Raw genomic sequence first — 21,189 nt, 5'->3', positions numbered from 1 at the left:
CCAACACCGTATCTGACTGTTCAGCAGATGCACAAACAAGAGGCAGGAGATGCATGCTTTTCTGAGTGTTCTGAAAGTTGCAACTTGACCCCGTGTATCTGGAAGACTCAAAGCCATTGGGTTTGTTCCGTGGGAGACTCTTTGAGAACAGAGGGGAGAGGGAAGAGGGTTGATGACTGAGAGCCTAAGTGCCTGATGTCCCAGAAAGAAAACCCCTTTGCTGAGCTGTTCTGGGCTCTTGGCATGAACAGGGATGTAGTGAGTGGTGGAGAAAAGAAGTGTGCCCTTCTGACAGACTGGCTTGGGAAGGCAGCTTGCCACACCAGCCATCATTTCCACCTGTACGTGAGGACCAGGCAGCATTAATGAACCACCATAGCAGGTCACACGGCTATGGGCCTGCAGAATTTATGAGGTGTCATCTGTGCTCTGGGGTATGTGATATTGGTGGCTTCAGCCCCCCTCACCTGCCCCATCTGTGTGCCATCACAGCCACCCACACGCCCTGCTGTGGCTGGCATGGTCCTGGGATGGAGTTCTGGAAATAGCCTCTCCACCCACCCATGTATAGTCTGACAGGCAAGTCAGTCAAGACAGACTTTCAGCAGCTGGGCAGACCCCTGCAGACCCCGCAGGTCCCCTAGTCACTTGAGAACCTCCAGCCTTTGTTGCTGTCCCAAGAGTGCCCAGGTCATGGCAGAGCTGGACTGGGCATCTGGGGCAAAGTACTCCCTTGCCTATGCTCAGCTGCTCAGAGCAAAGCAGTGGGCTGGGAAGAGAGCTGCTCTGGCCTCTGCAGCTTTGGGGGCAGGAAAACTAGATCTGACTCTTGACCCCATCTCCTCTAGGTCTATGATGTCATTGAGTAGGTTCCTGAGCTTTTAACTTTCCTCATCTGGTACCTATCAGGGGATAAGATGTAAGCATTTTATTGTTGTGTTTTTTGTTTTTTAAGATGAAAGAAAATAATACTGTAATTATATGGAATGTGAATGATCCTGTAGAAAAGCAGAAATTAGTAATGGAGTGTGGGGTCAGGGGGGTGGGGTCCAAAGTTCCCAAGTAAGCAAGAGGGTGAGAGTCTGGTGCACACCTGAAGAGCTTACCTTTAGATGAGCGCACAGATGCCCATCCACAGGGACAGAGAGGCACAGGCATGGGTAGGTGGGTAGATGTGGTGGGGGCTGGGGACAGAAGGTCCACTAACCGAGGACAAGGTCATCCACAGAGAGTAAGGATGGGGCAGAGGTGGTGGAGGTTTAAGGCTAGAGAAGGTATGACCTGAAATGTCCAAACTAGGGTATGTGAGGATGCTTGCTGGACAGCCCCATGGCCCCCCACAAATCACTAGTCATGAATTTAACCTATTTCTGTGTTTTTTTTTTCCTCTGGCTAGTTTCAGCTATCTGGATGCAGGACAGGAAGAGGCAGAAAGTAGGATTTAGTCAAGGTTGGATTTTGATAGGCAAGAGAGAAAAAGAGAACTGTGAGTGTATTCAAGGGGGTGATTATAATGATGTGTCCTGAGGTCTATGCTAAGAAGGGACATGAGGACATGGCAGGGGCAGAGGAGAATAGGGGATAGTGACATGATCAAGGGATAGTAAGTCCTAATGGGGCTTAAGAATTATTGAGGTAGGTAAAAGATCAAATGAGCTGGCCACAAAGGAGGTGGTAATCAGAAAGCTAGGTGCTCACAACTGAGATTATAGAGGAAGTGTTTCTATTGAGATATAACCACCAGAGCACCTGGGGGTCAAGTGCATTAATAGAAGCATAGTGTCTAGAACAAGAGAGGTGAATGTCCCAGCTCATTCTCCCCCTTTCAGGCCATCCTGAACACCAGATTCGGTTCTGGACAAGACACTCAAGGGTCATAACTTACCTGAAGTGCCTTTGGAGAACAGTAACCATGACAGTGAGGGAGGGTTTCAAAGGCTTAGCCTGGTGGGGAGGAGGCTTAGGGGCTGCTTTGTCAGTATCAGGGTGAGGTACACCTCCAGATAGCTGAAAGCAGTTGTTCCAGAAGAGGGCTCAACTTGTTTCTGTATACCCACCTAGAGAGGAACCAATTGGTAGAATGCCAAAAGAGGCAGTTTTCAGCTCAAAAGAAATTAGAACTATCCCATGGTGCACTAGACTGTCTGTGGGAATGAGTTCCTCGTCACAGAACAGGTTCAAGAGTAGATTGTGGGTGATGTGATTATAGGAGGAAATTTAAGCACCAGAGACTCTTTTTTAGGATGCTTCCTACCCCGTATTACTTTTGGACTACATAAGATCCCTGCATGGCTGGCAGGATAGGTAATACTGTTCCCATTTTATGGAAGAGGACACTGAGGCCCCGAGAGGCTAAGGAACCTGTCTTAGGTCCCACAGTGTCAGGCAGGACTGCAGGCTGAACCTGGGTCTGCTGGCTCCAAAACCAGACTGCTTTCCACAGTGCAGTTACCTGCAGAGGAAGGGAAGGGAATGGAAGGGGCTTGGAGAGCCCGGTTTCTGCTTCCTGTTTCCAGGGCCTACTGCTTATCTGATGAGTCAGAAGTTGTTCCTCGATTCCCCAGAGAGAAGTCTTCCTATGCGTGTGAGAAGGTTAGATAAACGAGGATATAAGAGGCTCTTCCATTTATCATCAGAATCAGCTCACAGTCTCAGACATGCAGGCAGTCAGGGTGGGGGGCTGGGGAGGGGCGTGCGTCAGCCAAGAGGAATGTGTCCTCAAGTGGAGATGGTGATGAGTTGACAGTTGCTTGTTTTGACTCTCTAATAAGCTAAAGCAGATGTTTCTGTGGATACTGTAGGTGGGAAATGAGCTGGTCTCCCCAGGCACTCTGGGGAATATAGTAGCCCCGAGATCGGATGCCCGGACGGGGGGTGAGTCAGCAGCCCTGAAACCAAACACAGTGTATTTTAAGAAAGAACTTTGGGAAATGTTGACTCCTGCCTTCAACTTCCTTGTCTTTTTCCAAACATCCTGATAATGAAAACCCCTTATCCCCTGATGGGGGTGTATCTTAAGGTTTTTTTTGGCCTTAAAGAGTCGCTGTAGCTCAGTTACTATCCTGGGGTTTGGCCACTGGGGAGGAGGACCCTCCAGGGTAGAAGGAATCTCAGCAGTAAATATCTATCAGTGGGCTGCTCAAAGCTGAGACATAGCCTGCCACTCCAGTAGGGAACACTAGGCATTCCATCCTCCCTGCTCTCTCTGCAACACGGTGGGACCCAGAACACTGCACCTGAGTGACACATTTGCCCCTGTGGTTTCCACTTACATGTTTGGTTACTTACAGTAGAATGGATGGGAATGGTCTGTTTTAAGTTTGCACCTGTAGCCCTGGCCCCATCTGATGCTTGGACAGAGTTTGTGGTCAGCAGCCGCGTCAGCCTTTTGACGGGCTTGGGAGGGAAACCACCCCCTTTCTCTGTAGCTCCCAACTCTAAACTAGAGGTTTGTAAGCTGTTGAGAGGAGTGATAAAGAAAACAAATGAGAGTTTAAAAAAACAGTAACAACAACCTTTTTTTTATGTTTATTGATTTTTGAGAAAGAGAGAAACAGAATGCAAGCAGGAGAGGGGCAGAGAGGGAGACACAGAATCTGAAGCAGGCTCCAGGCTCTGAGCTATCAGCACAGAGCCCAACATGGGGCTTGAACTCATGGACTGTGAGATCATGACCTGAGCCGAAGTCGGACGCTTAACCGACTGAGCCACCCAGATGCCCCTTGACTTAAAAAAATTTGTGCTTTTTAGTTCAAGAAAATTTTCTTTTTGAGTCTCTTCAGCTTTCTGTCTCTGGTTCTCTCTTTCAGTCTCTCTCTCTTTCTGTCTTTGTCTTCTCTCTCTCAGTCCCTCTCTCTCTCACACACGATCCTACACTTGATACCTGAGGCCACACCATAGCGGGACTGGCACAATAAAATTTCTACCACATTCCACTACTTAAAGCAAATTATAGATCCATACCAGATGTTAAGGGAGGAGATAACACAGGACAAAAATACCAGGAGTCATGATTCATTGGGGAGCATCGTCCCCTTGCATAACTGAACATCTCTTTGTGTGGCATTTCTTTTTTTTTTTTTTTTCATTTTTTTTAACGTTTATTTATTTTTTGGGGGACGGAGAGAGACAGAGCTTGAACGGGGGAGGGGCAGAGAGAGAGGGAGACACAGAATCGGAAACAGGCTCCAGGCTCTGAGCCATCAGCCCAGAGCCTGACGCGGGGCTCGAACTCACGGACCGCGAGATCGTGACCTGGCTGAAGTCAGCCGCTTAACCGACTGCGCCACCTAGGCGCCCCTGTGTGGCATTTCTTAATACAAAAATGAGAAACAGAAACTTGCCCAAGAAGAAAAAAAATCACTAAACTGCCTTGAGATTACCCCACCAGTTCTGACATCTAGCCCCCCTGTACTGTGCTCTTGGAGCTGGAAAGAAGCCTTTGATGGCCTCACCTGCCACCATCTCAGCTCCACTCACACTTGCCTTGCTCTTCCTTCCACATGTCATTTTGTTAGAGCCGCATGCAGAGCCTTCATGCTTCCTTCCCCAGTCATGAATATGCTTCCATTTGCATGGCTCTTCCCTTCTCATCATTCAGGCTCAGAGATGGAGCCCCACACCCACACAGCAGGGTCAAGTGCTGAGACCCGTACCAGGCAGTATGTTGGCACCGACAGTCCTGCAGAAGACTGGGAGCCTTCAGTGGCTGACGCTCTCAGTGAAGAAGAAACAGGCTGTGCTCAGCAAGCCTGACAAACGACAAGGTGCTTGTGAGGGGGAAGAATGTTTGGAAGAAACCAAAACCTTAAGCCTTCACCATATGTGATTTGGAGTCCACATTTATAACATACACAAGGTTAAGAGCTGAGTACAAAATATTTTCCCCTGCCAGTGATACAGCTGGGGAACCTGGCAGAAGGAAAAGTAGAGGTACCTGGGTGGCTCAGTCGTTTGAGCATCCAACTCTTGGTTTCTGCTCAGGTCATGATCTCATGGTTTGTGGGGTTGAGCCCCATGTCAGGGTCAGCACTGAGGGCACAGAGTCTGGGAGTCTTTCTCTCTCCCTTTCTCTGCCCCTCTTTTTCTCTCTCTCTCAAAAATAAATAAATTTAAAAAAAATTTTTTTAACGTTTATTTTTGAGACAGAGAGAGACTGAGCATGAACAGGGGAGGGGCAGAGAGGGAGGGAGACACAGAATCTGAAACAGGCTCCAGGCTCTGAGCTGTCAGCACAGAGCCCGATGCAGGGCTCAAACTCATGGACCGCGAGATCATGACCTGAGCCGAAGTTGGACGCTTAACCGACCAAGCCACCCAGGCGCCCCCCCAAAAAATTTTTTTAGTTAAAAGAAGGAAAAGTAAAACTTCTCTATAGGGACACTCCCACGAGCCATGCTGTGTGGAACTCCTTGAGGGGAAAACAGCTCCCCAATGAAAATAAATTCATGCTTCACAATAATCCACATGGAAACAGTCCACACTGTGGGAAAATCATATATACAGCTAATAGAAGACTTAGAACCCCAGAAAAATGAATTATCCTCAGAAAGATTATAAAGCAGCTTTACTTAAATGTATTAAGGAGATAATTTTCACAAGACTGATGTAATGAGGAAAGTACCCAACACTTGGGGAAAAAAAAGAAAAAATGCAAGCAAATTTGAAAAGGAACCAAAACAAAACAAAAGCCTCCTGCAAATGAAAAACAGAGTCCTGGAAATCCAGCAGAGTATGCTAGTATTAGGGCAGGACACCTTCAGAAATCCCAAGCCCTCAAAAAGTACTACCTGTGGGGGGGTGAATGGGTGACTCAGTCAGTTAAGCGTCCAACTTCAGGTCATGATCTCGTGGTTTGTGACTTCGAGCCCCACATGGGGTTCTGTGCTGATAGCACAGAGGTTGGAGCTTGATTCAGACTGTAGCGCGCGCTCTCTCTCTCTCTCTCTCTCTCTCTCTCTCTGCCTGCCCCCCCGCTCATGCTCTCTCTCTCTCTCACTCTGACAAATAATATATAAACATTAAAAAAAAAGTACTACCTGGGGGTATTTCAGGCACTCTCCATTCCTATACCTGATTATCCAGAAAGGAAATGGGACACCAATGTGTTTTATCAGGAAAGATTTTTTCTGAGCCACTACTCATGAAATGAGCATTTTGCAAAGAAAAGAAAGGATGGATAAGCCCAGAGCCCCCAAGTCCAAGCCTCATCTCTCCATGCCAGAGGGGATATAGCAATTCCAAACAATCCATAGCACAGTACATTACTAATTCTCATTTTCTCTTTCTCTGTATTGTGTTCATTCACACACAGTTTTTTCTTATTCTATCAGATTTATTTTATTAGGCTTAACCAGATTGCTTTTTCATAAGTTAGATAACTGGTAAAAATTCTGAAAAACAAATGATTTCATCAAGTTTTTTCTAAAAAGAAAAAACTATCTGGATGCTTCTACAGCAAGCTGTGAACAGTGACTACAGTTAAGGGATGCAGTTGCCAGGGGTGTTTTCTTTCCAAGGCATCCATTTCTGTAACATTTGATTGTGGACAGGCATCTGTTTTGTGATTAGAAAAAATAATGAATTGTTTTATAATGAGTTAAGCAGCTGATTGTTGCCCATAAATAGTTCCTTATGTTAAAAAAAAACAAAACAAAACAAAACAAAACAAAAAACAGTCCACTAAAGAAAGAAAGAAGCAAGCAAAAATCTCACTCTTCTCCCTTTGGTGAATTCAATGCTAGGCTAACCTAGGCTCTTCTAGACAACAAAGCAACTCACTTACATTAAGTCATTTACTACAATAGTCCTATTAAGTAGATAACAATTATTGTCCTGTCCCACTAAAATAGAAGTTCCAAGGGAGGGATCTTTGACTCTTCTGTTCACTGCTACCTCTCAAGCACCCAGAACAATGCTGACTATGCTATGGATTTTCAATAAACGTGTGCTGAATGCACAGTTTACATATGAGGAAACCGAGGCACAGAAAGGTTAGGGAGCTTGTCCAAGATCACACATCCGGTAAATGGTGGAGCCAAGCTGTGAACTGAAGTGGTCTAACTCCAGAACCCACCCTCTAACTTGGATACTTTCTGTTTCTGTTATTTTACATGAAAGACCGTTCAACATAATCCAGACACCTTCTTGATACGGTCGTCAGGGAAGATAAATGGGAGGAAGGTCTTTTGGAAACTATCCTACTTAGCATACTCATGTCTTTTCTCTCCGGCTTGTTCTAGGGCATGGTTAGTGACCCACCCATCCTCACCAGAAGGGGGGCTCTGGAGGAACCAGCCATCAACTCTCATTTTCAAAACTCCATAGCTACCAGCAGTGAGGGAAGCACCTTCTTTGTTTTTTATTTTTCATTGAGATATAATTGACCTATAGTGTCCATTTAGGGTAAACAACCTGTTGATTGTATGTGTGTGTATATGTGTGTGTGTGTGCGTGTGAGTATTGCAGTATGCACCATAGGGTTAGCTATCACATCACTTAATTATCATTTCTTTTTTGTGATGGGAAAATTCTCCAGCATCTGGGTCTGCTATCTGGCACTTCTTGATTCTTCCTTCTTTAATGGTGGTCCTATTGCCCCATCACTCACCAGAGCTGGGCGCCCCCTCCAGGGTTTTTCGTAAAGTACAAGTCTACCTCATGCACTCAGCCTCCAAGGGAAAAGCTGAGGCTCTTTGGCTCTAAGCTTCTCCCGGTGGTTTTAAAATGATACAAACAAAGGAAAAGCATGTGACATCTGGACTACAAAGAAATTTTCAAGATTTCATCTTAAGAGATTGTAAAAAGCATAATTGTTCGCTCCCAGCCCTGATAATAATGTTTCAAGGGAGTGTTCCCTTTCTGAGTCGTTCTCAGCAGAGACAGTCAGTACTCAGTATTTTCACATGTAATGAATTTTAGGATGCCTTCTGTGGTTCAATCTATGTCTTCCCTCATTTTCCCATTTCCCTCCCTAGGACTGTAATCCCACAGTCTTAGAACCCCAGAACAAGAAACAACCTGTTCACTTGATCCAAGTCTGGCACTTCATAAGTGGGGAAACTGAGACCCAGGAAGAAAATTATTTCCCTATGGTCATATAATGATAAAAGCAGTGGGAAATTAAGGGGAACCTCTCCAGTTGTTTCCTCTCCTTCACTTAATTCATGAAATTTCTTCCACATTTCCTTTCTTCAGCCTTTATCATTTCCTTCTCTGTGCCCCAGAGTGTGGCCAGTACAAAGTGCACACCCATCCCAAAGAAGTCAGTTCTTCCTAAGATTGTAACATGGACACATAAAATAATCGGAAAAATAGTCCAAGGCAGCACCTGTTTGTTTATTCATGTATTTATCTGTACATTCATTCAGAGGAAACATTTATTGAACATAGTGGTAAGTCAGAAATATCCTTTGCTCTGAAAGAGTTTATAATCAACTAGGGAAAAAAAGAAAGACGCTCAAATAATTACTATTGAGCTGTATAGATTTAATGTGTGCCTATTTAATGGCCCTGCCTGCAGTGTCCTTCAAGGCTGGTAGGGGGAATACAGTGGTCAGATCACTTGGGACGTTTGGTTGGATTTAAAAGTTACGGCCTTCTTCCCAGAAAAGAGCTAGCAACTCACTTTTACAGAGCACCTGCTCCGTGCTGGGGTGCTTTACATTTAATTATCACAGCAACCTTTAGGGATAGAGAAACTGAGGCCCAGAGAGATCAAGTAACTTGTCCAAAATCACCGGGCTAGAAATTAACAAGAGTTTGGGCTCACCTCAAACCTATATGACTCCAAAACCTGAGGTCATTTACTACTGACCCTCTGCTGCCTGCTCTTCCCGCCTGGCTGGGAATGTCCTCAACTAGTGGCCTTATTTGTGTTAACTCGACCCTCGAGTTCAAGGGAATGGCCTGAACTAAGGTGACATAGAGATACCTTGCTGTGGTCTCAGAGGAGCGCGTGGCTCCAAGGGGAGCTGATGTCATACCGATGTGTACAGTGGGGCACTCGTGTGGAGGGACTGTTCTCTGGCATTCAGTCATTCCTGCTTCCATGTGTTCATGACCCTTACTGAGCCAGGCAAGCACAGGGCACTGGGCACACAGCAGCATGTTTGTTGGGTCTTCTAACACGGGTATCTGAAGCTGACTTGTCCAGAGCTGGAAGCAGCAAAGGGGGTCAGCGCTCTTTTCTTCAGCTTTTGTGTCAAACAATGGCAAATAAGACTTTTCCCCTGTCCTCAAGGACACTGCTTCATGCTGCTTTGATCTCGTCTGTCCCCTAACCTAGCTTAGTCTTTCCTGGAGGGGGAACCTCCCCAGCTGTGCCTCACTTCCATCCAGAAAGCCCACAAACACAGACTGGGATTTCCAGTCTTACTGTCTTCCACCCCCAACTAACTCATAATTAGGGTAGAATTTAGCCAGGTCTATGAGAGGCAGTTGAGACTCTTAGAAGGTTGGAGCTGTGACTGCAGGGCAGACTGTATGGTACAGGTAATGGAGTAGGTACACCTGCAGAGAGAGATCAGAATGAGCCACACTAATCAGAGAAGCTTCATGGAACATCAGCAGCTTTACGACAACTAAAATGTACAGCCTGTGGGCAGACCAGAGCTGGTGGAAATGCTGACACCCCTGAGCCGGCCAGCAATTTGGTTGCTGGGAAAAGTGCACAGGCTTTCTGAGCAGAAGGTTAAGGAGTGAGATGCTGTGCCCTAGAAGAGAAATCCAGTACTGACCTCTGACCTTTAAGAGGTCAAGAGGTCAGCAGATCAGCCACCATCCTCTTTCCACACTGGGATTTCTGGCGCCATTTTTGTGCTTGCCCAGGAACTCAGACAAACTGGGAAATTGAGGAGGAAATCCAAATTGTTCCTGAAGTGTTTTCTGTCTGGCCAGGGGTGGCCATCAGAGCAGTGACTGAGGAATTGCCACATTATTCTGGTACTTCTGCTTAGAAAATCACTGCTTCCTGTGACTGTCTTGTTACTTGATGGGAATTTTCCCCATTAGGCCAGAATGCCAGCTATAGGAGCCCGCCAGTCTGGCTGCCGGAGCCCAGCACACCGGGGGGATCTCCCGGTGCCAGACCTAGGAAGGGAAGGACCTTAGAGGTCCGCCCGCACCTCCTGGCTGGAGTTCCTTCCACAACTTCCGTGCCAAGTGGCATTTCAGTGACTACAGAATCCCTTCCAGTGACCCAGCGCTTGAAATCTCTACCTTATGTATCACTGGAATTTGTGTCTTGCTGACTTCCACCTGTTGGCTCTACTTTTTCCTCCAAGGCCACATAAAATAAGTCTACTATATTATTCCTTGTCCACAGAACAGGCCTTCAAGTCTTCGAAGAAAATCATTATGCCTCATTCCCCTTGGCTTTCTCTTTTCCAGGCTCAGTATTCCCACCTTCTCCAATCCATGGCTTCCAGTTTCCTCACCTACAGGATACTTTCCCCATCATGCTTGTGAATCCCTTCCCAACTCCTGCCCCAGCAGAGTGAGTCATTCCCTCAGGCGTATCTGTGGTGGGGCTGTGGTGTGAGGGCTTTGTGTCCACCCTTCCACTGGCTGCGAGGTCCTGGAGGGAGGGACCATGTCTTCTCCAGGCTCTAACTGGACTCTGGCTCCTACCTCCCCCATTTCCCTGGGACCTCCCCCATCACTCCTCTCTCACCTCTCCTCCACGCTATCTCCCTTACTTCATAGGGACAGCCCCATCTCAAAAATGAATCCGTCTTGGGGCACCTGGGTGGCTCAGTTGGTAAGTGTCCAACTCTTAATTTCAGCTCAGGTCATGATCTCATGGTTTATGGGATCAAGCCCTGTGTCCAGCTCTGTACTGACAGCACAGAGCCTGCTTGGGATTCTCTCTCCCTCTGTCTCTGCCTCTCCCCTGCTCTCTCTTTCTCTCTCTCTCACACCTCCCCCCCCAAATAAATAAACATTTTTTAAAAATGAATCCTTCAGTCCCTCATCCCCCAAAGGCTGTCATCCTTTCCCTACTTCATAGCCAACCTTCTTGAAATTCATAATCACTGACATTTCCTCCCCATTTACCTTCCAGCCCTCTGCAGTCTGATCCCCCTCCACCACTCTCGTACAGGTAGTCTGGAAAAGGTCGTGAATGACCATCTAAACGCCAGCTCCCACAGACACTTCGAGATCCCCTTCTCACTTGACATCCTGGCGACATCTGACACTCCTGACCACGGCCTGTCACGTGGCTCCTATGGCAGCTGCTGTGCTATCTCCCCCGACTACCTCCCTTCCTCCCCAGGCCCCACCCAGGCTCCAGCTCTGTTTATTTTCGTGCAGCCCCCGGAAGGCCCCCTCCTCTCATTCCACATGCATGTGCCTGAGACACCTTTCTTTCTCCCCTGCCCCACCGCAGTCTGCCGGTGAACCTCTGCTCCTCCTTCGGGCCACACCTGCGAAGCCCTCACTGCCTTTCCCTCCAGCAGACCTGCCTGCTCCCTTGGAGGCCTCCCACATACCTAGCATGTACCTTTACCATTACCCTCACCACAGTGTGCTGCAACTGCTTTATCTTTTTGCGTCCCCATCAGACTGTGAGATCCTTGCGTTTGCCTCTATAATCTGGTAACGTACGGTGGTCCCTTGTTCACCGTGGGCACTTAGACATGTTTGCTAAATTGAATTCTTATGTCATACCTAGGATGGTTCCTGACACAAAGAGAATACCCTGCTGGATACATTTCTTTAGTAATTGAAGCTGAAATGTCAATAAATAGTTGCGATGCAATGTGGTACATAGGCTGTGATAAAGATCTACCCAGAGTGTCATGGAAGTCCAGAGAGGAAGAGAATTAGTACTACCCTGAGAATAGGGAAAGCAACATGACAAGAAAGCCTCCCCAGAAGAGGTGACATTTAAGCTGGGCCTTACAGTTTGAGTACGAGTTGGCCTGGGTGAGAGGGGGCCTGCTAGGCCCTTGAGCAAAAACACAGAGCTGTGCAAGGACCCACAATAATTGAAAGACAGCAGGATGTGTCTAGGGTATGGGAAGACATGGGCAGGGTTCAGGCATTAAGGTTGGGGCCAAAGTGAATACCAGCCAAGGAGTTTGGACATAATCCCAAGGGCGGTGGGAGCCCCATATGGATTTTCAAAAACTAAGTGTTCTGCACAGATTTGTGCTTAGAAAGATAGGGAGGATAGATTGGGGGAAGGGGAATAAACGTGGAGGAGGTGAGATTAGTTATTATAGGATCCATGCCAGAAGAGACTATTGCAGTAATCCCAGGGAGAGATGACCTTGCTCTGAATTCACCCAGCCCTACCTGATACAGAGTTCTTTGTGTGGAGACTTGTGTCTGTCAGCATGTTCTCTGCCACACATAGGTGGGGAGGGTGGGACACAGGGTAAGGTCTCTAGTCAGATAAGTGTAAAAAATGCTGGGTTAAACAGGTGTCTCAATGCAGGATTTTTCAGAGCCTTCAACATACACTGCATTATACTATATGTAACATTCAGAGTTTCTCAAACATATTTAGCCACAGAAACTTTCTGAGAACCTCTCAAGAGACTAGAGTTTAATGGAATATATAAATTTTTTAAAAAGACCAAGAGCTTTCATAATTCTGTTAGCTGTAGTTCCTGGAAGGAAAAAATAAATCAAAGACATAGCTTTCCACTAGGTGACAGCTAATGTGCTTACTGAGCACTCTGCTGTGAGAATGTTGTATGTGTGGGTTTGTTGGGCGAGCAGAGAGGGTTCCCCTGGAAATACGTATGTTGCTTTTGGTCATTTGGTTTGAAGACAGGCTGAGCAAATTCACCTGCTCCTCTCAGGTCCCTTGTGTTTATTCAGGCCTGAAAGAGGTTGGACCCAGGTATTTGAAAGAATGACAGGTCCTGACCTCCGGAACAGAGAAACCAGGTCTACAGAGCCAGGAATGTTCTCCTCTCACCACGTCCCTCACACAACATTCCATCAGCTTGCTGGGGGGATGGACAGAGCATCCACCTCAGAATCTCCTTATCCTGGGGTGGCTGCATCCCAGATGGCAAGTACCTGGTTCTGTCAGTCTTGGCCTGGGTCTCGTCCACTGTCATACAAAGCTCACTAGGGTTCCCAGAGACAGGTTGCCATTTTCAGGCTTCCACTTGCCTGAGCACTGGGGGTGGAATTGAACAGCCATCCATCATCTTTGGGACTTTAAGTGAACCCTGGCCTTGGAATGCCTTCCCTGGCAGCTCCAAGGCCATTTCCCAGCTGAGTCCCTAAGGTGGAAAAGTCTGGGCAGCTCCGTGTGTGGCTTGGGGAGGTGCCTCTTTCTCCATTGCAGGAATTCTCCCCTGGAGAGGCATCAGATATTCCTCAGCCCCTGCCAGGGCTTCAGGGTGAAGAGTTCAAAAGTGCAGAAGGGGACAGACCAGCAGGAGCCTCCCCGGTGAGGGGCAGCTTCCAGCAGGAAGAAAGGTCAGCAAGAGGCTGCCAGCACTAAAATCAGAAAGCTGCCCAGCCCCCTGAATAGTGTGCCTGAATAGGTACCCTTCTTAGGGTTCCTCTGCTCCAGCCACACTACCTGGAGGGTACCTGCCTCAGCCCTGTTCATTTAGCTGGTTCGTTTAGCTGTGTCTCGGCTCAAAACAGACTCTGAAAGACTCACTCTTCAGCTTTTCCTGACACATGTTGCTCTTCCTGAGAATGGTCAAACCTCCCTACTCTAGACTTCTAGAAAAATCTGAGTGAAGCTCATAGTGTTTCTACCCCAACTGTCCATTAAGTAGCTCATGCTACAGCTCCACCACTCAGAGCAGGAAACTGAGACCCAGAGAGAGAGAGACTCACCCAAGATGCAGAGCTTCTGTCAGAGACAGAGAGAGAACACGGTTTTCCTGTTACCCAGTTGAGTGTTTTCTTACCACACGGCCCCGTCTTTCTCAAGAGAGAAAGAAATCCAACATTATTATCTATTTAGTTGTATCTTTTACAAAATCACACTGCTGTTAAGGTTGAGTTAAAGGCATCATATTGCTATGAAGATAAGTTCTAGAGTCAGATAGAGCTGGATTCAGATTCCAGCTCCACCAGTTTGCACCTGCAGTAGAGTTTATAACCCCTGGGCAAATAACTTCACATCTGTAGCTCAGGATTCCTTCTCTGAAACAGCACCTACTTCATTAAGTCATACGAAAATTAATTGAGATAATGTATGGTAAATAGCTCAGCGTGATGCCCAGAGGGGAATAAGCACTCAATAAACTTTAGCTCTTTGTGTTACTGTTGTTAGTAGTAGCGCATTTTAAGTAATATGTAAGGCAATTACAATTAACGTTTAAATTGGTGTTTTGGTCCATTACCTGTATTTGAACGTATATGGATGAAATGAGAACAAATTTTTTTCACCTAGACCATTTAAATTTTCACTTTGAAATTTTGTGTTTAAGGGCTTTTAATTAGATTAACAAGTTAGCAGGCCAACTAAATCTCTACCAACTCTTTCATATATCCACCCCTTCCTAAACATTTATTGAACAACTCAAGTATCACCTTTTCATAGGTGCTCAGTGATGCTTTGGGATGGGTGAATGGACAGATGGATGGATGGATGGATGATGTTGAGAACAACTGAAGTAGCCACCTTTGGTTCACACCAGCCAGTGGTTGGGTTTTATGAAAAGCCATGAGGGACTGAGAGACTGGAAGAAAATGGTTAAGGGCCCAAAGGTCTCAGTGGAGACAAAGAACAGGTGTAAGGTGCAGTAGGAATGAGGAAGGCGAAGGACAGGCTGTCAGAAACCAATATAGACAGTATGACATTCTGGAGTAGGAGTGGTTCCTGGTGAAGAAAGGCCCAAGGAGTAGCCATGTGGATGGGTATCTGAGGTGGACAGGAGTTCTGGAGGTCCTTAAATCCAAGGAGGTGTGGGAACTAAGTCTAGGTTATCAGATGGACAATTCACATAGCACACTGCACATTTTGTGCAATTCCAAGTTAGGATTAAAGTGACCTGAATTAATGAAATTTTACTCTATTTCATCAAATTGCTCACTGGGGATGTTCCCTTATGTAAAACTGAATGTAGGAGGGGGCCAAGATGGTGTAGTAAGAGGACTCTAAGCTCACCTCATCCTGTGGATACAACTAGAAAACACTCGTGTCAGTGCAAATAACCCAGAAAAGGACCTGAAGACTAGAAGAACAAACTCCGCAACTAAAGGTAGAGAAGAGGCCACATCGAAGACAGTAGGAAGGGTGGACACCCAGTGGGGATCTAAATGGACCAAGGCCACCCATGGACAGAGGGAGCTTTGAAGAGGGAGAGAAATAGACTACCACACCAAGGAGCTAGCACAGGGACAACAAATCCCCAAAACATTTGGCTTTGAAAGTGAGAGGGGCCAAATTTCATGAGTTCTTACAGATAGCAAGACTTAAAACTTGGAGTTTTAAAAATCAGAAGGCTCAGCTCTCCAAGAGCCCAAAGGGCAATAGGAAGCTGAGTCCCTGCACTTAAAAAGCTCTACAAACAGCCCCCATAGAAGCAGCAGTCTGAAAACACCTGGGGTAAACATGAGGGAATATTTTTTTTACACATCTCAGAGCAGGTCTTGGAGGGGCAGGTCTCCCAGAGGGACTTCCCAGGAACAAAGGAGCTAACCAGCTCCATCTCCCTTCCCCACCCCCTAGCATAAACATATAACCACCTATGGGAACCAGCACAGTGGCAACATTCACTACCTATCTTGTGTATGCCAAGCCCCACTCCCCCTCACTTTTGCAGATCTACCCTTCCCAGTCACCCTTGCCTCCGTCCAAGTACTGCAGTCCCCCTCCCCCAGAATACCTGCACAAATCTTGCCAACACCATTTCTCTGGACATAGGGCCTCTGTCCCTATGGTGATGGCTATAGACTCTGTGGAAGCCCAAGGCTCACATTGTTAAAACTGCACACCACACCCTGAAGCCCTGGTCCCAGCAGTGGCCCCACCTTATTAAAACTGCATGCCCCACCTGGGCCAGGGACCAAACTCTGCCTACAATAGTCAGAGCCTCTGCAGATGACTGGACTGATGGAAAAAAGGCAGCCAGGACTCAACAGCAGGGCACACACAACACACACAGGAGACAACCCTGAAGCACCAGGTTCTGATGAACAGAGGACACTGCACTGCATGGCACTAAAGGACCTCTTCTTCATAAGGCTATTACTTTCACAGAGCAGAAGATGTAGCTGACTTTTTCTAATACACAGGAAACAGGAATATGGCCCAAATAAAAGAACAGGACAAAACCACAGCAAGACACCCAGGCAAAATAGATAAGATGCCTGATAGAGAATTTAAAGCAATGATTATAAAGATACTCACTGGACTTGAGAAAAGAGTGGAGGACCTCATGAAACCCTTAACAAAGAAAAAGAAAACATAAAAAAGAACCAGAGATGAAGAGCACAATAGGTGAAATTAAAAATACACCAGAAGGAATAAAATGGCAGGCTACAGGAAGCAAAGGAACATATTAGTAACCTGGAGGACAGAGTAAGGGAAAGTAATCAAAACGAGAAAATGAGAGAAAAAAATTATGCAAAATGAGAATAGACTTAGGGAACTCAGAAACTCCTTTAAGCATGATAGCATTTACATTATAGGGATTCCAGAAGAAGAAAAGAGAGAAAGTGAAGATGGGGGGAAGGGGGCTGGCTGGCTCAGTTGGAAGAGCATGCAACTCTTGACTTCAGGATTGAGAGTTCAAGCCCCATATTGGGTATAGAGATTACTAAAAACTAAATAAATAAAATTTAAAAAGAGAGAAAAGGGGGCAGAAAATTTACTTGAGGAAATAATAACTGAAAACTTTCCTATCTGGGTAAGGAAATCGATATCCAGATCCAGGAGGCACAAAGATTCCCCCAGCAAAATCAACCCAAGGAGGTCTACACCAAGATGCATAGTAATTAAAATGGCAAAAAGCAATAAAAACAACAACAACGAAAAATTTAAAGCAGCAAGAGGAAAGACAGTTACATAAAAAGGAAACCCCATAAGGCTATCAGGAGGTTTTTAAGCAGAAATTTTCCAAGCCAGAAGGGAGTGGCATGATATATTGAAAGTGTGGAAAGGGAAAAATCTGCAGCCAAGAATATTCTATCCAGCAAGGCTATCATTCAGAATAGAAGGAGAGGTAAAGAGTTTCCAAGACAAGCAAAAGCTAAAGGAGTTCATGACCACTAAACCAGCCCTTCAAAAAATGTTAAAGGGGACTCTTTGCATGGAAAGGAAAGACAGTAAGTAAGAGTTAAAAAAAAAAAAAAAGGAAGCACAAAAGCAGTAAAAATAAGTATATCTGTAAAAATCAGTCAAGAGACGCACAAAATAAAAGAGTATGATACCATATATCAGAAATGTGGTGGGGAAAGGAGTAAAGAATAGGCTCAAACTTAAGCTACCATCAACTTAAAATAGACTGCTATATATAGAAGATGTTATGTATAAACCTAGTGGTAACCATGAATTAAAATCAGTAATAGATATGCAAAGAGGTGAAAGACCTGTACTCTGAAAACTATAAAATTGATGAAAGAAATTGAAGACAACACAAAGAAATGGAAAGACATTCTATGCTCATGCCCTGGAAGAACAAATATTATTGAAATAGCTACACTACCCAAAACATCTACAGATTTAATAAAATCCCTAACAAAATACCAATAGCATATTCATTTTTCAAAGAGTTAGAAAAAACAATCCTAAAATTTGTATGGAACCACAAAAGATCCCAAATAGCCAAAGACATCTTGAAAAAGAAAAAACTGGAGGTATCACCATCCTAGACTTTAAGTTATATTACAAAACTGTAGTAATCAAAACAGTATGGTACTGGCAAACCATAGGCACATAGATCAACAGAATAGAAAGACCAGAAATAAACCCATAGTTAAATGTTCAGTTAATCTTCAATAAAGGAAGCAAGAATAAGCAAAGAGAAAAAGACAGTCTCTTTAGCAAATGGTGTTGGAAAAACTGGAAGGCAACATGCAAAAGAATGAAATTGGACCACTTTCTTATACCTACACACAAATAAACTCAAAATGCATTAGGGACCTAAATGTGAGACCTGAAACCATAAAAATCCTAGAAGAGAATATAAGCAGTAATTTCTTTGACATCAGCCGAAACAACCTCTTTCTAGATATGTGTCCTGAGGCAAGGGAAAGAAAAGCAAAAAATGAACTATTGGGACTATATCAAAATAAAAGTCTCTGCATAGCAAAAGAAATAACCAACAAAACTAAAAGACAACCTACAGAATAGGAGAAGATACTTGTAAATGACATGTCTGATAAAGGGTTAGCATGCTAAGTGTGTAAAGAACTTATACAACTCAACACCCAAAAACCTAAAGAATCCAAGTAAAAAAAATGGGCAAAAGGCATGAGCAGACATTTCTCCAAAGAAGACATACATATGGCCAACAGATAATGAAAAGATGCTCAACATCACTGATCATCAGGGAAATGCAAACCAAAATAACATTGAGATATCGTGTCACATCTATCAGAATTGTTTAGATCAAAAATTCAAGAAACAACAAGTATTGACAAGAATGTGGAGAAAAAAGGAACCCTCGTATGCTGTTGGTGGGAATGCAAACTGGTGCGGCCACTGTGGAAGACAGTTTGGAGGGTCCTCAAAAAACTAAAAATAGAACTAGCCTATTATCTTATAATCACACTACTGTGTATTTACACAAAGAATACAAGAAAACACTAATTCAAAGGGATATATGCACCCCTGTATTTATTGCAGTGTTATTTACAATAGCCCAAACCATGGAAGCAGCCCAAGTGTCCATCGATAGATGAATAAGTAAAAATGTAGTATATATACACAATACAGTATTACTAAGCCATAAAAAAGAAATCTTGCCATTTGCAACAACATGGATGGATCTAGAGAATATAATGGTAAGTGAAATAAGCCAGCTAGAGAAAGACAAATACCAAATGATTACACTCCTGTGGAATTTAAGAAATGAAGCAAACAAACAAAGGGGGGAGAAAAAAGACAAACCAAGAAACAGACTTAACTATAGAGAACAAACTGATGGTTATCAGAGGGAGGTGGGGGGGGATGGGTAAAACAGGTGAAGGGGATTAAGAGTACACGTTTCATGATGAGCACTGGGTAATGTATAGAATTGGTGAATCACTATATTGTACCTGCAACTCATATAACACTGTATGTTAACTACACTGGAATTAAAAAATAAGTAAAAAATAAAAAGTAAAAAAAATTTACTCATAAAAAACTGAATTTAATATGAAAGAGTAGTAGTGCATTGAACAAAGGTATTTATAATTCTGCCTTATTTTTATCTCAGATTGGTATTGCTTAAATGTCAAGTGTGTGTGTGTGCATGTGTGTGTGTGTGTGTGTGTGTAAGAGAGACAGAAAGAAAAAGAACGTGCATCGCATTGCTTTGTTATCTGACCTTTTCAGCATTTTAGCTCCAGGCCAGTCGTGGAGCAACACTGGGAGTCTTGTGAGGATTATATATAGCAAAATGTCACCAGCAACCAAAGACATTCTGTCCCCCTCCCAATCCAAATACTTGAAATTCACACCCTGGAAAAAAATTCACAGTAAATTTTGGGTCAGCAAGAATAGCACTGTATTTGTGCATAGGACGTTTTATTTTTCAGTTGTATTCACTGTAAAAGGAGAACGGGGCTGGATGGTGGGTTGGGAGATACAGAGAGCCCCCTTCCCCACCCCAAACAGCACTTGCTCTGTGAATAAATAGGAATTGTGGCCAAAATGACATGTGTGCTTAGCAACTTACAATTTCAGAATAACCCCAGCTTTTCATCCTCACAACAGCCCACTGAAGTTGGCCAGGCAGATATTACTGTGTCCATTGACAGATGAAAAACTGAGGCAGAATAAAGGAGTGAAGGGATAGATGTTAGACCATTCAGAGCCAGGTGAGGCCCACAAGCCTGCTGACCCATGCCCGGCACTCTTAGTACTGGACTATGGCAAGTCACAGCCTCTCCATTTCTGCCGCTATGACATGAACCCACCTCCAAGTCCCCCCACCAACAGCTTTAACTTGCTAAGGTTCTGGAAGGACCATGACAGGAGCAAATATTTACCTGCTGCTGGATTTCTACCATAGGGGTAAGCCAGGCACAAAATTATGAAGTTGAAATAGAAGTTTCTGGGCTATTTCAGGACTACTCACCCATCATAGACAACAGCCTCATTGGAAAGATGCCCCGGGTAGCACAGGAAGCCCACCAGGTATGCGCCCCACCCACATTTTTTGGCAGGGTCATAAATCTTTCTTTCCACAGCTGGTCCCACACTGGTCCTAAGCCTGTAGTTCACACCAGGTTGGGAGTGACAGACCCCTTCTCTCCATCTCATGCTTCAACACTCCTGGCTGGTCAATCAAGGCACTTTTTCTCAATGAACATGAACTTAATTAAATATTCGACACAAACGGACCCATGAGATGAAATTTTTTTGTCTGTGCATTAGGTAATTTTTAATAATTTGTGTCATGCTTGTTTCCAAGAAAAGACACAATAGATCAAAACTATCAAAATGACGATCAAAAGCAAGAATGGAGTAAGGGGAAGGGTGTGTGCAGAAAGGCTGGCCTGATGCTGCCTTCAGCCCAGGAGCAGAAAACTGAACTCTCAGCTTTCTCACAATGTCAACAGGAAAAATGGGTTACAGATACAGCCATTTTGTAGGAAAGACAAACTTTCCCTGACCTTGAAATCTAGGAGTGAAATCTAGGAGTCAGTTGTAGCATAGTTTTTAAAAAGGCACATCAGGCAGCTTAATGGGCATTGTCTTCACCCACCCAGGCATTGTTTCTCAGAGTTCTCTAGACTGTGAGAATCCAAACAATCTGGGGTGCTTGATAAAGATGCAGATTCCTGTTCAGCATGGTGACCACAGTTCATGGTTCCTACTGAGTCGTATACTTGAAGTTTGCTAAGAGAGTTTTCTTAGACGTCCACACCACACACACACACCACATGGTGTTGCTGTGAGGTGATGCATGTGTTAATTAGCTTGGTTGTGGTAATCATTTCATAATGTATATCACAGTATCCCACTGTATATCTAAAATATGTGATTTTTGTCAATTATGCCACAAGAAAGCCAGAGGGAAAAATATATATACATTCATGAGCCCTGCC

The 21,189-nt window shown here is 44.8% G+C and overlaps 1 protein-coding gene across 3 annotated transcripts in view; it reads left to right on the top strand.

Annotated features, from left to right (window-relative positions):
* The window catches only part of ME3 (malic enzyme 3), a 185,358-nt gene that overhangs the window by 140,275 nt on the left and 23,894 nt on the right, over positions 1-21,189 (top strand). The gene's annotated exons all lie outside the window — the stretch shown is intronic.

The sequence above is a fragment of the Herpailurus yagouaroundi genome, unplaced genomic scaffold (genome assembly GCF_014898765.1).
Source record: "Herpailurus yagouaroundi ecotype Mexico unplaced genomic scaffold, PumYag 180, whole genome shotgun sequence".
NCBI lineage: Eukaryota > Metazoa > Chordata > Mammalia > Carnivora > Felidae > Herpailurus > Herpailurus yagouaroundi.
The sequence above is the reverse complement of the archived record's forward strand: the minus strand, read 5'-3'. Positions and strand labels throughout refer to the sequence as shown.